Consider the following 12,135-nt stretch of genomic DNA (forward strand, 5'->3'; position numbering starts at 1 on the left):
GCAATGTAACCCCCTTTCAAGGCAATAATAAATGTTCCGCTTCTTACCTCACAATACGTCCATGATGTACCATCAGAGATTCAATTCTAAATTACAAGGTATCATTGTAATTCAAGTTTGCAAATTTACACAACACTTAACTTGCAAGTAGGAGAATAAAGATTTGTTTTTACAGCTAACATACAAAACCCTATCCTTCCTTTATTACTACATGCTCATCCTTCTCTTATCGCCTAAACTTCAAATTCTCTCACCAATATCCCAGAGTAATCTGCACTTTCCGCTTCTAATAATCTTACATATCTACTATTCTTCATTCCAGTCGATATACATACACCATTCCAATATACAAGCAAAAGACTGTAAATTTAACAGTGTGTATACCGGTAACACCTTCACCACTTAAAATGATTAATCACAATATCACCATCATGCACGCATTGTTTGCAAAAGCATGCTTTACTCTCGGATGTGTACTCTCATTATTATGTAGTAATACTCGTACTGTATAGCCAAATGCATACTTTATTCATTTCTTTTAAATCACTATAAGAAGTCCATTACCGTGGCTTACTCCAGCATCTGCTGAATTGCTAGTTTTACCATTCTGTTTCTCTAGGAGGAGAGAGAGCTTGGTCTCCTTGGGTCAGTGCTCTACCACAATTAAACAATTTCTCTCACCAAAACCTGGCGAGACCAACAGCTACTGTTACACAAAAACAGTTTGCAACTAACAAATACTGGCTACTGGAACAGAAGTTAGAAGTCTGAGCCTGAACTGCACTACCAGTGAACAACAAACAGTTCCCAGGGAGGTGGATGTCTGAGGAACAGCTCAACTTTGTCTCAGGCCTTCTAACCACAAGTATCTACTACCAGAGGAGAGGTGCTAGCCCTGGGTCAATAACTTAATCCATGGGGGGGGGGGTGCATGCCCAGAGGTGTACACATTGGCCAGGCAATACGCCTTTCCCTTTTGAGAGAGCGAGTGAGAAGATTCGGTGGCATATCACTTCACTGTAAGCCAGGATTGGCTTTATTAACATTTCTACTTAGTACACTGCTCTCCTGGACTTACTAGGTGGTGGTCAGGGACCATTTTTCCCCAACAAATGGATGTAGAACACAACATTAAATCCCCCCCCATCAACCTGTACTTAATATTCCATCAGCTCTAGTGCAGTCATTCTCAGTGATTGCCATTGCTAATAAAAATGTAACCATTTCCTAACCATAAACATCAAGACATGCAAATGGTCAGCTACAAGTTACCTAAAACCATATACATTTAGAGAGGAAATTGGCAGCTAATGAAATATAGTGTTTAGGATATTTAAACTTCAGGTGCAAAATGCACTAGACCAAAGATATCACTAACCTCTCAGCCCCCAATTACACAGTTTCAGAAATGCAACTTAGAAAAGAAATGGGAAAAATAAAATAGACTTTTTAAATACATTCAAAAAGGAGTCCACTACGAAATGCATTATGAAAAAATAGGACATATTTTAGCATTTTCTTTATAAAATATTGCATTCCTTTCCAGTCAGGGGAACTAAAGGAGCAGTGAGTTGTTTAAAATCTGTTAGGATAAAAAAAAAAGTTTAAAAATGACAGACAGTGAATCAAGCAATATACACAAGTACCTGTTAAGTATGGCGTTTGTGGAGCGGTATTCATCATAGCCATTACTACAAATTCAGAAGATTTTTATTAATGACGGATGTTGAGATAAATCAGGAAGCAAAGGCTTGGGAAGAATCTGTCGGTCAGAAGCTGCAGACAAGAACACTTCAATTACAAGCTTGTTATACCTAATGACCAAGAACAGTTCACACACACAAAAGCACTACAGTGTTGCTGAAGAGAGACTTTTTTTAATTTTGAGCTATTAAGATTTTCAGACGTTACATTAGGAACATAAAAACAACGCACAGCATAGCAAAGCAATATCAAGTGTGTTATTTAAAGCAAGCAAGGAAAAACTTTGTTGATAATGAATAAACAATGACATAATCCAATACAGACATAAAACATAAGGCAATATAGTAATATATGCTCTTGCCATACAGAATTAAAGAAAAGTTAAACAAACACATTGAAGTTTTGTTTTTCAACTTCAAACTAAAAACAAGGGCTGAATTTGTCATCAGTTGCTCACCAGCTTCTGAATGAGACCAAAGACGGAAAGCAACAGGTTGTTACACACACAAAAAAAGATGAGCTAGAGGACTCATCACTTATGTTTTGCTGGTAAACTTCTGCAACTGTCATTTTTACGGCAGATTTTAAGAAACTCCACAAAGCAGGAATACTATAAAGGAGGAAGCAGAAATGTTTGTGGAACTGACCAGCATCACAATGAATACAAGAAATGAATATAAATACCCATCCCCTACTGGAAACATACAAGGGGAAGCAGACGGCCTATTCAAAGAACCATAACCAACGAAGTAATATTCAGTATCTACTAAGTAGTAGTACTTCACAGGTGAGTACTAGGCTAATGGCCCTGTGGCCTTCACAGGTCTAGCCCACAGAAGTGCCCTGGCACTGTGCCACCCGTCGTTCCGTTTCCAGCGCCTCTATCAAGTAGAGCCACTGGAGTGATCCCCAGTGTGAACTTTCTATTACCCATCCACTCAAGATTTCAATTGAAGAGGGCTAATGAGGTGCTCTGCTTGACATGTATGGGAAGTCTATTCCACAGCATGAGTTGTCTCTGGGTTATGAACCTGACCCTCCAGCATGTTCTGTTGATTGTGGTAATGAGGTTGAGGTCTCTGGAGCATGTGGTGCGAAGGGATTGGGATTTCTTTAGATGTAGCATTTCTAACAGAGCTGGGTCTGACATGGCTTTGTAAGTCAAGGAGAGATCGCCTCTTAGTAGACTATATGAGACAGAGAATAGCTGGAATTTTTTTGAGTCTGTCCGTGCAGGACATGTGTTTTAAAACCTAGGATCCTCTTCATGAACTACTTTTGTGGCCTCTCCAACTGTTGCAGATGTCTAGTGAGGTACATGCTAAATGGGGCATTATACTCGGATTGGTCTAATGAGGGAAGAGTAGAGAGAAATGATGACCTCTTTCTTCCTGGATGCAAAACCCTTGGTAATGAGATGTGCCACAAAGAATGACTTTCTGACCACAGTGGCAATGTGGTGGTCAAAGAAGAGGTTGCTGTCAACCTGTGACCCCAGATCTTTTATAACACCCTTCAGTGTTCAATGGGCTACCATTGATGTGGCAATTAATGGGAACTGAGGTTTCCCCAAAGGGAATGACTATGCATTTTTTTGGCATTAAGCTTAAGGCCATGGTTTCGACACCAGTCATTGGTCTCAGCGAGGCCTTTTTGTAGGATTTCTTCATCACTTGGGGGAGCTAATAATGGCTTCCAGCTTGCAGTCATCTGCGAATCTGGTCAGCCAGAGTCCCTCAGTGTTGGCCTGGACTTCTGAGAAGTAGATGACAAACAGGAGAGGACCCAGGACCAATCCCTGTGGGACTCCACTCGTGACTGGTCGGCAGTCTTGACTTGAGTCCGCTACTTTCACACTGTGGGTTCTGTGAGCCAATTTGCAACCCATCTAACACTATAGGGGTCGATGCCTAGTTTGCAGAGTTTATCAATAAATCCAGAGTGAGGAATGGTATCAAAGGCCTTGGCCAGATCGAGGTAGGCTGTACAAACTGCCTTATCTTCATCCACTGCTCTGGGTGACCGCCTCAAAGACATCAACCAGGTTGAGCAGGCATAATCTACCTTTCATAAAACCAAACTGCGTGGGATCTAGAGTTTGGAGATTTCCTACATCCTTGTTAATTAGGTCCATGATGATGCGCTCCAAAGCCTTACATCTCAGACTCGTCAAGCTAACGGGGCGATAATTTCCAGGGTCTGTAGTCGCTCCTCCTTTATGGAGAGGAATGACTGAAGCAGGTGCGCCATTCAGTAGGGACAAAGCCTAAGGTGAGGCTGTGAGTCAACAGAGTACACAGATGTGGTGCCAGTTCACTTTGTAATTCATGTAGAACACAGCCAGGGATATTGTCAGGGCCCATGGAATCTGTATTCTTGGCCTTACACAATGCAGCTTTAACCTGTGCTGCAGTAATGCTGGGTGCCTGGTATTCTTCCGGTATTGAGATTTTTCTTTTGGAAGGGGGGGTAAAGTTGGCACTGAATCGGTCGGCCAGTATGTTGGCAATATCGGTTGGCTCAGTGTATTGGAGGTACCATTGTGCAGTAAACAGAGCAAATCTGGGTATTGCCATGGAGATCCTTTAACTATAGAAGGCTTTGTGGTTGCTTTTAGTGTCTGCCGCAATTCTGCCTTCATAGCTGGCTTTGGAGGTTTTGATGAGAGATCCCAACTTTTTGTTGAGGCTAATAAGGGAATTTTTCCAGTCTTGGGACTTCACCTTTTTCTGCAACAGTTTCTTCGTTCTGTTGCAGAGTTTATTAATAGCAGGTGACCACCAGACTGGCTTCCTTTATTTGGAGGAGAGCATCTTGGTTCTGTTGGGTATGGCTAGTTCCATGCATTTATGTACATGTTTATACAGTGCATTGGTGTAGGATTCAGTCGTCATGCATCTATTTCCCATTGGCATGGGTGCCGTGAAGTTAACCACTTCTGTTTTTAGAAGTCCAAAGTCAGCTTTGGAGAAGTTTCTCATGGTGGATACCTTTGTGGGGGTGTGTGGGTGAGATGTGAATTTCCAAGGTAATTAGTTTGTGGTCAGATCTAACCAGGGAGGAATTCACTACTGGTGTAGAGCAACGGTTGCCCATGTTATTAATAACCAGGTTAAGGATGTTGCTTCCTCTAGTGGGAGCAAGAATGAGCTGGTCCAGGACATTAGAATTGATGAATTCCAGGAAATGTTGGGCCACTGCATTGGTGCAGTAGTTTTCCCAGCTGATGGAGGGGCAGTTGAAGGAATGTAAACAAGTGAAAATGTTCTATATCACTGTGGCATCAAAAAATAAAATGGCCATCACAGTTTGTAAGAGGCTGTAGCACCAACAAAGATGGAACAATTAGGCATCTTGAGAGGAAGGGGGGGTCTAGCAGGGAGTGTGTGTTTGCATAAATTCGCTCACTTTCGATATTCATATTTTAACATGAGCAACATACACAAATAGCACAAGTCTTCTCAGATCCACCCCTTTCACTGAAAAGCTAGGGAAGGTAAATTAAAATGATTTCAGACTCCTAGAATTGGATGCCCAGTTAAAAAGTTAGACAAATTACTCAACAGCAAAGATTATGGTATTTGGAACTGCCCAAAAGCTAGCACAAAAAGCAATAACCCAATCCACAGAAGTAATACTTCCAAGTCCAGAGACAAAAGTACTACAGAGTGTAGTCTGATCAATCTTAATCTCACTTCCCAGCAGAGGACATAAACTACAGCATTCCTTCAAAATTTAACTCATCTCTATCCTAATATACCTTCGCAATCATGATGCCAGAAGGATCACTGGTATAATGTCCTCATCCCCACATACCATCACTGCTCTAAATTCCATGCAAAATACTAACAATATTTAAAGTCACTATTAAAATATGTACATGTATTAGCCTAATACAATATCACTTCCTCTCCCTGCCCAAAGCTAAATTATTACTAACAATCCAATCCATACTGCTAACTAATTCTTTCAGCTGCCCCCATTAGGGGTCACCACAGCAGATCATTGGTCCACAGAACAAATGACAGTTGAATTTTACTGTGCGAGTTGTCAGCCCTGTGCATAACCTCCCTCACAAGGCACAAATACATAAATACCCACCCACCCCTAGGGCCAACCTGCAGCCTGTCTTCTGAATGTGGGAGGAAACCCACAAGAATACAGGGAGGGCATACAGACTCCGCACAGAAGGCACCCCAGCCGAGAATCAAACTAGAGAACCTCTTGCTGTGAAGCGACGACACTAACCGCTGTACTACTGTGCTGCCCTATCCATACTACTACTGACTACACATTGCTATTTTAGATTACTGCCAACCCCACCTCCCAAATTAAGCACAAACTACAGCCTATTCATCAAGGTCAAACGATCAAGATACTTCCTCTCTCCAATCAGGCCATATTTCACTCTTGTAGTAGGGGAATGTTTAACTCAAATATGTCATCTGCCACAAACAACATACCTAATGACATTAGAAATAGTAGAACATATTTTCAGTAACAAAAGTATTTGATGAGATACACAACTGCAAATGCTTCCATGACAATATACAGTAAAGTTAGAACTACTGACCTCCGCTCAATGCAAATCTCGCCTACTATGTACAACTACAATCAAGTAATTAATATTGCTAAGCATTACAAATGGAATTGTATTGCTGTAGTATCCATTATAAATCCTGTACTGCTTTATTATTTTGCTTGCATCATCCTTTTCAATCTGACCACTGTAAGAAATTATAAAAATGTACATAGTTGTACAATACTGATTATATGTGCACAAAAAACATTTTCCATACATCTCAACTTGGGTAGTGATTAAAAGGGTTATAGGATCAGTCCACTCATTAATATAATACTGTAAGCTAGCCATATGGATTTTTTTTCTATGCTGCTGCGCGTAGAGATACCAATTCACAGCAAGAGGCTCTCTGGTTTGATTCTCGACGGGGTACCTTGTGAGTAGAGTCTGCATGTACTCTCCATGTCTGCATGGTTTTTCTGGTTTCTTCCCACATTCCAAAGACATGCAATAGATTGATTGGACACTAAAATGACCATAGGTGTGAGAGTGTACGTTCAGGTGTCTTGTATGAAGAACAGCAGAGGCATGGCTAGTCACCTGGTGGTGTAAACATAGGACTGTCATTGTTGAAGTGATACTCAAACCCCTATGTGCAAAAATAGGAAAAAAAGGATTGTGGATGTTTGATGTACATTGAGAGTGGTCTGCACAGAGTCAAGACTGAAAAAGGCCTCAGGACCACTCCATCTAGGAGCCAAATATGTTCCATTAGGAAGGAGTGAGAAGAGAAGAAAAAAAAATGTTCAAGCTGATGTGCTACATATGATAGGTCCAGTTTACGTACGTGCAAACCAAAATTTCACAGCAGCTTTTGCTTGGAAATTTTTTCCAGAACTCTTACCCACCAAAGATGCCCTAAGCTTGCACTCTAGACATTAAAACACCTCCGGGGGGGGGGGGGGGGGGGGCATATCAGAAGCATACTTTACACCTACATTCAACATTTCCTGGTAGCTGCAGTACATAAGATACATAGCACATGTAGGGATGGACGCAGAAGCTGTATTTTTTAAACAGGAGTTGATATTAACACTTGGGTCTGTGTGCAATCATCACTGCAGTTCAATAAAAGGTTCCTGCTGAGTGCATCTTCTGTCTAATGTCTCTCCAGTCAGTAATCATGCCTTTGAGTATACTTCCCTGTATGCCAGTGCTACACAGTGTCAGGACTGAAGTTGCTTCGGTACCAAGTACTGCTCTGTCACACAGTCCCAAACTGTGGAACTTCTGAATCAGTTGTCCTCACTTGGCAAATTCTTCATGCAAACAAAACAAAGCAAAGCAAAAAACATAACTGTACTACACAACAGCCATGTGTTATGGAAACTCATTTTATGATTTTTCAACATAAAAAATGAATGTTCCTAGCTCCATTTTTAAATTAACATTTTCAGGATATAACCTTCACACATGTAAAAGATCTTGTCACAAATAGCTTGCATTTCCAATTTCCACTTTCATTCCTGCTGAAACAATGTCATGTATTGACTACAATATCTAATTCAGTCCGTGTTAATCTTTGAGAGACACAATCTGTGAATGCTCACCTTGGTAGATAAAATTTTCCCAACCAACACTTGCACCTCCTTGTACACATCATACCTTGCACCTCTCTCTTCAGTTTCTAGTTTCTGACCATATGAATTTATACATCTGCTGATGTGACATCACTCAAAATGAACACTATGAATCGTAATGATACCAACTGCCTACATAGACTAGTTACTAACCAGCCTAATCCTCTCCTTAAACTTGCCTTTTCTACACAAGGAGAGTTTGAGACCATGGATACTGATGGTGTGTGCGCTTTTCTGGAAGCTTTTAAAGAAGTTGAAAATTTGATGTACAAACTAAAAAGGTATGCATGGCAGAGGTTTCACTTTGAGGCTTGTCTTGAGCATAAAGTTATCCCCAGGGGGTTGCGGATCCTGTAAATGCCTACTCAAGCCTCTAGTGAACCTGAATTACTTAAATGTTGGCAACAACTAAATCTCGATTCAAGTTTAACTACTTAAAACATTTGATAGAATATTACACTCCCATTGAAATATTGACTTTGAATGCCAACTAGATACCATGAAAACTAAGTATCCATCTGATGAATACTTATTAAAACTAGGCAACCTGTGCGCCGAGTTATTGGCCTATGAATATAGGCTTAAACAGAAACACAAGAAGCTACTCAGGGACCACTCTGATTTCACTAAAGGTCATATTTTTGTTTGGCCAAGGAGTGAACCTAATCGTTCTAATGTTCAACCTGCAGCACAGCAAGTTCATGATGTGAATTCACATTCCTTAGGTAAATTTAGTGCAAATACGACTACTTTAAAATGTACCCAAGCTGGATTCGTTGACTGTATCCAGCGATATTGCTTCAACCAAAGGAAATACCTCTAGTATGCTTATTCTAGACCTACTGAATCACTCTATCAGCAACGAGCATTCTGAAGACATGCTCCTGCCATCTGGAGTTGCGCCTCCAACTGCTGACATCAAACTTACATCTCTTGACCCTCTGAATGTTACGCAAGCCGTTTCAGCTAAAGCTGGAGCTCCTTCAGTGAACAGTCCTTGCACAGATATTTTTTTTTAAGGCTAGGAGCCCATAGTAAAGTGAAGGAAATGCCTAGGCTTAAAGATAATGGCAAAATTTCTTTGCCTAGCCCTTTTATGGCAATACCATTACCCACCAGGCTGGATCCACCAAATCAACGAAGCTGCTCTCTATCAAGAGATACTCGGAAAAGGAAAGCCACCAAGGACGGAAGCTCACCAGTGAGACAGAATGGTATGAAAACTTTTCTGAACAAGACAGTGTATAATTTATCGAATTATGCCCTAACAGCAGCATAGATATCTGTACTTAAAGGTTTAGGCTTTGTACCAGGTAACAAATCTGATGTAGCTGATATCATTTTAGAGTAAAGTTATGCTTGAAACTTTGTTTGGGGGAAATTGCATGTCAATCCAGAAACAAGGTCCTTATAAACCAAGTGTTTATTGCCCACCTCTTGCAGCGCCCATGGAGTCCTTTGTCAAATTACACGAAAAGGATATTTTTGCATCTTCAGGCATTTTTAAGCTGAACTTTGGTAATCTAAATGCTGATGAAAACAATGCTTTGCAACAACTATGATCTGAACCTTCTATCAGTATTAGGCCTGCTGATAAGGGAGGTGCAATTGTTGTATTGAACAGATCCGATTACTTAACTAGTATGTCTACTATGCTAAATGAGGTTTGTACCTATAAGAAGGTTCTAGAGAAAGATGTTAATAGGTGTATTGCTAATGTGAAGAATGATCTTTATGATTTGTTGATGTGTGGTCTTGACCATGATCTGTAGGAGTCCTTGACCACTGAGAATCCCCTTATCCCTACAATACATGGGTTGCCCAAAATTCATAATGATAGTCGCAAGCCTCAATTCCGCCCTATTGTCTCAGGGTGCAGCTGGGTGACAACCTCTTTCCAAATATGTTGAATTAAAACTTACACCTGTACTTCGTGAGTCTATCAATTTAAAAAAAAAAAAAAAAAGATACTGAACATTTGCTATCTAGTTTATACTCCTTCACAAATGGTGTCGTACTTGATACAACCTTGGATGTGAAAACTCTGTTCACCGTTATACCTAATGAAGTGATGAAGTGGTTATTGATGCTGTCAGGTTGTTTATTTCTCATCACGGCCATTTCTCACATAACATGATTACTGTTATTTGTACTTTGCTAGATTTGATTCTATGTAATAATACTGACCTTCAAGCACAAAAGTTATCTGCAATGAACAGGAGTAGCCATGGGCACCCCCTGCGCCAATAGCTATGCTAATCTGGCTATGGCACAGTTGGAGAATATAAGGATTATCATTATAAACATGCTCAGACACCTTATCAAGTACTACGCTAGATTTGTTGATGATATTTTTCTCTTCTGGGGAGGTAGTGAGGAAGAACTTTTGAATTTTGTCAGATATCTTGAAAGTACCACAGACCATCTCAGATGCAGTCCAAATTACTCTTCCACATCTATTGACTTCTTAGATGTTACTGTATTAAGAAATACTGAAGGCACCCTTGAGATGCAGCTTTACAGGAAACCCTAGGCACCCTTGAGATGCAGCTTTACAGGAAACCCTGTTGGAGGAATAGTTCACTCCATCGGTCTAGCATGCATCCTCCACATATTTTATCTAAAATCCTTAACGGCCAATGTTTAAGAGCCTCTAGGCTATGTACCAACGATGTGGCTTTTCAAGAGACTATATATAAAATGGGTGAAGACTAATGTTAGAGGGTACTCGCAAACCTCAGTGACGCACTAGAGGCGCTCCCTATTTTTCTTCAAATAATCACACTAAGAATAAAAGACAGGTTGGTAGCATGGCTTGCTCTCCCAGGATATACATTACTGTAATGTTATTAGAAAAAATTGGTCTGTTCTTCTAGCAGATGAAAATGTAAGACGTGTGGTGGGAAGATTACCCCTCCTTTACATTCAGGAATAACATGTCACTTAAAAGGCTTTTATGTTATGGCCCAAGGTCTATAGGTCCCACACCCTCAGGGAAAGTTGGTAGCCTTCCCTGTTATAATTGTAAAGCTTGCTCTGCTATTTCTCCAGATCCCTGTTTTATACACCCTATCACCGGACTTGTTTTTTACACTTAGATTTGTGGCAACATGTAGAAGCAGGAACTTAGTTTATCTTGCAACATGCTGTTCCTGTAATTGTTTTTACATTGGTAAGACCACACGCCAGCTGAGGGAAAGAATTCTTGAGCATTTAGGAAATATATGCAATCAGGTTATAACTAATGCCCTAGCTAATCATGCCTTATCTTATCCAGGCCATAGTACCTTTTTGTTTAGGGTTCTACAACTGCTGCATCCCAACAGAAGAGGTGATTTTAACAATACTGTTGAACTGTCTGAACTAAAGTGAATTATCTCTCTGAGGGCTTATGAACCTCCAAGCTTTAACAGTGGCACTTCCCTGAAACCTGCCTTATTAGGCAGAAAATGATGCAAGATGATTTGTTTTTTTAATTGATTCAGTTTTAATTGTTTATTACCGATTGGCAGAGTACTTTTTTTTTAAAAATGTGAGTTTTATTTTCATTTTGGATTTGGTCTCATGAAGCAGTAACCCCGCAAAAGCGCTAACCTTTTTCCAATAAACTGTTTGCTGTTTTACATATCTTCGGACATTTATTTGGCTGGACTGTGGTGGTTTGATTCACTTATACTTATTTCTAGATTTGCTGCTTTGTTTTGAGAGTCTCCTTTAGCAGTTGGGATAGCTTATATATATTTTTTTCACCTTCTTAACACTAACAAAAAGCGAAAGGTGGGATACTTCACTAAAATTTCCAAGCAGCTTTAATACTAAGTACATAATTTTCATATCCACCAAGAAGATTCTGTATTCACCTTAACAGAATCCCCAAGTGATCTTTCTGGATGGTTGCCCCCTGAAACATAACACCGATCACTGTAGCACTAAAGGAAAACTTGGGCCCGGAAACCATTTCTAGGTTATAATGCAAAAGAAAATGTATAAATGTCTATCAAAGGTGTCCAGTGGAGACTACATTTCCAGTTACATAGATGTCGTCTAAAGATGTATTATGGAAAAAGGTTGTAGAGGGCAGCTCTAGTTGAATATGACTTAGGAAAGCTTAGTAACTTCCTCTCATCTCTATAATAACCATTTGTGAGACTGCACAAATCCTATGTCCAAGAAGACCATCACCCCATACTAGTGGGAGGCCAACGATGTCCTGTTAACACACAGCAGGTAAAAATTTGCAACCAGTCATCCTGACTGGTTTTAAATGTT

The 12,135-nt window shown here is 40.2% G+C and overlaps 1 long non-coding RNA gene across 1 annotated transcript in view; it reads right to left on the minus strand.

The window, feature by feature from the left end:
* Window positions 1–1,644: 1,644 nt before the first annotated feature.
* The window catches only part of LOC122801578, a 33,260-nt gene continuing 22,769 nt past the window's right edge, over window positions 1,645–12,135 (minus strand). Inside the window, exon 3 of the long non-coding RNA XR_006364761.1 lies at window positions 1,645–1,776. This is a non-coding gene — a long non-coding RNA (uncharacterized LOC122801578). The remainder of the gene's footprint in view (window positions 1,777–12,135) is intronic.

The sequence above is a fragment of the Protopterus annectens genome, chromosome 1.part0 (assembly GCF_019279795.1).
Source record: "Protopterus annectens isolate FY-2018-M chromosome 1.part0, PAN1.0, whole genome shotgun sequence".
NCBI lineage: Eukaryota > Metazoa > Chordata > Ceratodontiformes > Protopteridae > Protopterus > Protopterus annectens.